General features: G+C 42.8%; 1 protein-coding gene across 1 annotated transcript in view; it reads right to left on the bottom strand.

Annotated features, from left to right (window-relative positions):
* The window catches only part of LOC111862933 (G-protein coupled receptor Mth2), a 38442-nt gene that overhangs the window by 30379 nt on the left and 1906 nt on the right, over positions 1-6157 (bottom strand). The window lies entirely within an intron of this gene.

The following is a 6157-nucleotide window of genomic DNA, read 5'->3' as shown; positions in this document are numbered from 1 at the left end:
GCCGCTGTTTACTCGTCGGTGCTAGGCAATTAAGCTTGCGTTGTCACGCGTGTTTGAATGTGGCCAGCTCCCCCCCCCCCCCCCCCCCGGGGATGGTTGCTCAGCTGTTGAAGCGATCAGGAAAAGGTTTGCTTGAGCAGCGCGGTCGCTGGAGTGGTGAGGCGGTAGCTACGCAAGTTGCCCAGTGTGTCGGGCATGACCGCCGTTGAGTCCGAGGCAGCCGATTTGCCCAGTGAGTCGGGTGAGAGACCGCCGGACAGCCGAGACAGCCATTCTTGGCGCAGCGCAGAGCCGAAGACTCCCAAAGACCAAGCGCTGGCGACGAAGTGTGCTGGTGGATGTTGCTTGAGTGAAGATTGATCGTACATCTCGTACGTAAAGACCAAGTGGAACTTTTCTAATATCCCTGGGAGGAATGCCCGCAGGATGGAAATGAGATTGCAATCAAGCATGATTTATACATTTCAGAATATCTTTGGTTCGAATTAGACGCAGAATGTTTCTCTGTTCCTCCGTATGTATTCAGGTCTATTCAATATTTCCGAATCATTCCTCATCCATTATCATCTAAGTATGACTCATTATCATACACGACTCACTAAAATCGAAATATGGCTCATATAAATGCGATTTATTATGTATAGGAGATGAAAATACTTAGGAGCAAGCAACTGTAGATCTTACGGAACAAGTTGGCTTAAGCGGTAAAACTTCTCACTTGTATGCAGGAGGTAACGAGTTCGAGTCTGGGAAGAGATATCGGCTATCCTGACAAAGGCTTTTCGTGTATTCCTTCGGTCCCTCTGGGCAAATCTGGGTACAGTACTTCAAATCATGCCACAATCATTTCCTCCCGCATTCTTTCTAATCTCTTAATTGTGTAAACTACCCTACCCTTTGACACTATATAATATGAGATACTGATAGCGTCGTTAAACAAGTCACAATAAAAGAACCGCAACTCTTATGATACTGTCCACCTGAATATAGAGGGAGTTTCTTGTTGCGAGGAAGGGTTTAGGCAGGAGAGCCGGACAATCTTCTCGTTAAGTCGGGCCAACCGGTAATATACAAGTTCGATTCACGGCTGCACTGAGTAAAAACACACTAAATATACAGCAAAGCATTTGGAGCACGACCTTCTGGGCTGTGACGCACTGTCATTTTGTACATATGTACCAACGTTTCCGAAAAATGTGCTACTTCCACCTTCGGGGTAAAAAAGTCGCTCTTTTATCCTGAAGATGAAGGCATCAAGTTCCTACGAAACGTTAATACCTACCTACCAACTTGCATGACGTCACATCCCAGAAGAACGTAATCTTGCCATTCATTTCCGTAAGTACTTCAATAACGGGTTCTAGATCGAATGATTGGATTTACTGGCACTTCGGTTCAAGTTCTCTTAATTACACTCAGTTATAGCGCTATCGCTATTCTACACACTTTCCGTTCACCGCTGCACACGCACTAGGATTCTCAGTCTTCACTAGTCGTATCCTGGCAACGGACATCAACTCAGAAACTTTCATCTCAAATTACTATGAAGTTTTCTTGTTACTACGTCTTCATTTCCCCTGTACTCCTCTGTCCTAATTTGTAAACTAATCTTCACAACTCACTAAGGACACGCTCTATTCTCGTCCTTGTACTCTCAACTTCTGAACTAATCTAAACAAAGTCAAAGTCAAAGTCACATTGCGACTGACGGTCGGTCAGTCAGTCAGTCAATCTTGGTGTCGAGACCAATCTGGGGCTCATGACCAGATATTTATTACTGTTTGACAGTTTAAGTCTTGTTACTGTGGGGCGCCCTCTCTGACGAGAGGACGGGTCTATCTTTTGTCAAGAGTCATTGTCTGGAGTAGTAAGTCATTTGTCATAATGCAAAGGCTATTTACACACAAGTCACGTGACTGCTACCAAACTCTCATTGGCACGCTGATTGCTGTCTAACAACCAGCTATAACATTCGTCCACTGAGATACACTTTCCATTGTTGCGTGCTGGAACGTGTTTACAGAGCCGTTGTCTAGAAATGGGTTGCATAACCCCATTGCTCTTTTTGTGTGTGTGTGTGTCACTTAGCAACGGCTGTTTCTGTTGCTCAGCAGTTCTTGCATCGGGCAAATGCGCCACAATACATTTTTTATTACGAAATCTATTTTACCATTTTCTTCTTAAACTGCCTCTACAACTCTCTGTGCGTATTGGCCTCCTCTTTAGTCTACCTCTGTAGGCACTGGAGGGTTCGTAACGGTAGATGTTGCCGGGGTAGGTTTGTGAACCCCACGCCCAACCCCAAACTTGGAGGACTAGCCAGCCCATATCTTTCGACCTCTCTGATATGAGTAGCTTTACCAGCTTACGCTCCCACGAGCGTAGCTCTACGTGTCACCGGGGCGCAGTAACCCCCTCTCCAAGATAGGACATTCCGGCCTCGAATCTATAAATAGCAGGGCTGCATAACATATTTCGAGATGATTATAATTCTTACATATTTTATGCAGTATGCTTGAAATGTCTGCTGCTAAAAGCTATGTGAATAATTCAACCACTGTTTGTTTTGTCTACTGGTAGCCCTGTTGCTGAAGAGACACACGTTTAGAGTTTGGTCAGCTTAGTTGCATTAGAAAATATCTCCAGCTCGTGTATAGGACTGTTCTGTGTTTTTCGTATAACGTAACAATTAAACAGCCTTCATCCTAGTCATTAGAGCATTTAGGCCTACCGAAAATCGCTTGTACCAGCCTCTGTCCAACAACACTGTGAAACTGAGTAACACAATGAAGCAGATACCTTTTGACCTCCGGATTTTATGGAACCCGAAGGCTTATTGTGTTCGTTAGACCAGGGAACTGGACTTCTTCGGCTTGTTGAGATCATCCCAAATTCTTTTTTTTTTTTTTCTGTGGCGCTACAGCTCCAATTTGGGCCTAGGCCTACCTCCATGAAACTCTCCGTTTCACTTCGGTTTACTAGATCTTACACATGCGGTAGGACTCCTTGGGCGAGTGATCAGCTCGTCGCAAGGCCTCTACCTGTAGACAAACATAGAAAAACGCACACACAAACATCCATGCCCTGAGTGGGATTCGAACCCACGATTCCGGCTTCCGAGCGAGTGAAGACAGTACATGTTTTAGACCGCTCGGCTACCGTGACCGGCTTCCGAACTCTTATATCTACTTTTTAAAGATCCATCATAGTAATATTCTATCTATGCCTAGGTTTTGCCAAGTTATTCCTTCCCTTGAGGCGTAAATAGTACACTTTTATATGCATTTATCATCTACTTGATGTATACAATATGTCCCACTAATTTCTTTATTTTTTTGAAGAACAGGATATAGTTAAATGTATCAGAAAAAGACAGGGTACGCTGGTGTGGACATATTGTGCGTATGGACCTTCAGAGAACAGTTCAGAAAGTTCCTAACTACAAACCATATGGATCAAGAAAATTTGGAAGATCTAAATTAAGGTGGGAAGATGAAGTTCTCCAGGATATCAGGGCCCTGAACATCAGGAACTGGAGGGATGCGGTTGTGAGAAGAAAGGAGTGGCAAAAAGTTCTGAGGAAGGTCAAGGCCCACCCTAGGGCTGTTGAATCATTGATTATGATGATGATGATGATGATGATGATGATAATGTCTTTACTTTTGTGGCTTATTTTCCGGTGCTATCAGCGTCTAGAATATACTGTATAGCGTCGAATGGTAGGGAGATTAGTGAACTCTAATGGATTTGGAAGGAAGCCGTCGTGGCCTAGTCGAAATATTATACCAGAATTCTTCCGGAGGGATTCAGGAGAACCACAATGAAACCTCGGTCAGGATAGTCAGTATCTCGGCCGACATTCGAACCGAATACTTCTAGAGTACGAGTCTGAAGGAAACTCAGCCTTGCTCACAGGATAACTAATTTTGCAAACAGCATAGGCAGCAAGCATGGATCGGGAAGCACAGGCGCAGGGCCTGCGCAACAGCATAGGCGAACCCAGCGGTCGTTTGGTGCAACAAAATTTAAAAGTTTTTTTTAGCATACCTTCTTTCATTTCAAAAGATAAAAGTAGGCTTATGCGATTTCCATGCTCTCTGTATGTCTTTGTGTCCCCCCACTACCAACTCTTGAATTCCTGAACCAGTCTTTATGAAACTTGGTATGTACGAATACATCATGGCACCTGAGCCCATCGCAACTGAGAACTTCATAAATCCCTCCCAGCAATCTGCGTGTCTATGTGTATTCCTCTATCGTTGCTAGGCAACGATTTGGTAAAAACTTTACAACGGCAACGAATACACACGCAACAGTATGAGAATTATTGGACGCGCCGTTTTCTGTGCGACCCGTGTCTTATCAAAAAAAGCAGTCGAACAGTTTTTCCCAGAATCTCTTGCTGTTCATTATGTTAAACGGAAATTAATTTCTGCTACTGTTTTGTACATATGATGGCCACTAATCTGCAGTAATCTGAACATGTTATGCAACGATGTATATGAAACTCTTTAGAAAATTGACACTCATAAAGTTTTTCATCACAACTCTCAACACATTACAGGCCGATGATTTCTGTCTTCTGGAATATAACGGCGAAAATTTTCGTTGAAAATTATCCCACTTTCGGAGGAACATGTCGCCTCCATCTTGAGGGTCGAAGAGGAAACCAAGCAAGAAACCAGCATGAAGCAGGCAGCAAGCAAGAACCCTACCCAATGAAGCTGAAGGAGATATGTTTCTCCCGAAACGTCAGTAGACTTTCACAGAACTACGCGGATTTATATACCAGAAGAAAAAACTCTTCATAGTCACCCCTGTAAAAACCTCAAATCCAAACAATTACAGGCTTATTTTCAGTCTAAGTTGGAAAATTTTAGGGATATGATTTAATTTGCAGACAGTTCCCCTGCTGCTGTAGCACTATGTAATCAAGCTTTTATCAGTGCAGGCATTCTACAAAGATATGTCATACTTCGACAGTCTCAAATGTTAGATATGAAGTTGAAGATTCCGAGAACGTAAATGATTTGTGATATTCATTGTCACATTACGACTATATTCTTAACCTGAATTTCAGTCATGTAGTGGTTATGTAGTTATATGAATATTGATGGGGCAGACGCCTGTAGAGAAGTTACAATAAAGAAAATGTACGGATGAAAGATCATGTGAACATACGTGGCCGGAACATTAATGAAATCGAGGGATTTGTCTCAGGGTATAGACTCAGCTAGTCAAATTTTACAGACTGCTGCAATTTTGTCAACTCAAGAAAAATGAGATGAGAGTGAACCGTTTCATCTACACTCGCTGTATGTGTAATTGCAAAAATCAGGATTTAAAGCCTGAAGTTTAGGTTATGAGCCCTCCTCCCGTTTTATATCGCAAACTCATTTAGAGCTTCTGTTGAAATTTTAATGGCACGTTTCCTCTCCTGTATTCATCATGAACTGGGAATTTCGTGTCATCACCTGTAAAGAAGTTGCGACAAAGTTTATTGTCGTAACCGTGAGGACCTGTGTAACATTTTGTAACAAGCTGTCTTCTACAGCGAGCAGTTTCAGCACCACGCCAAACCCACATACCGGAGGACCACCCCTTGTGAGCGACTGCTTATTCATTATATTCGCAGCTACCCACCATATAATTAGATTAGTGATCTTAACGAGGATGCGATGGACAAAGCATGTAGCACACTTGGGAGAGAAGTGTAATGGATGCAAGGTTTTAGTGGGAAATCTAGAAGGAAATAGATCACTTGGAAGACCTAGACGTAGGTAGAGGGTAATATTAAAATGGATATTAGGAAAATAGGATGATATCGTTCGGACTGGATTAATTTTGCTGAGGAGAGGGACCAGTGGAGGGCTTTTGCAAACACTGTAATAAAACTTCGGGTTCCATAAAATGTCGGGAAATCCTTGAGTAGCTGGTTGATTGTTGGCTTCTTAAGAAGGGCTGGGCTCCCTGAGTGAGTTAGTTTTCTTAATTATGATTGAGTGAAGTTTCTCATAGTCTGATGAGGCATTTAGTTTTGCAGACTCTGGCTATGAGACTGGAAAAGCCTTACCAACTATCACAAAGCATTAATATAATTATTGTGTTTCTGGACATTATTCACCATCCTGTTCTTTATTTAAAACACATAACGTTT

This window comes from Cryptotermes secundus, unplaced genomic scaffold (genome assembly GCF_002891405.2).
Source record: "Cryptotermes secundus unplaced genomic scaffold, Csec_1.0 scaffold697, whole genome shotgun sequence".
Classification (NCBI taxonomy): Eukaryota; Metazoa; Arthropoda; class Insecta; order Blattodea; family Kalotermitidae; genus Cryptotermes; species Cryptotermes secundus.
Note: the sequence above shows the minus strand (reverse complement) of the source record. Positions and strands in the feature narration are given on the sequence as shown.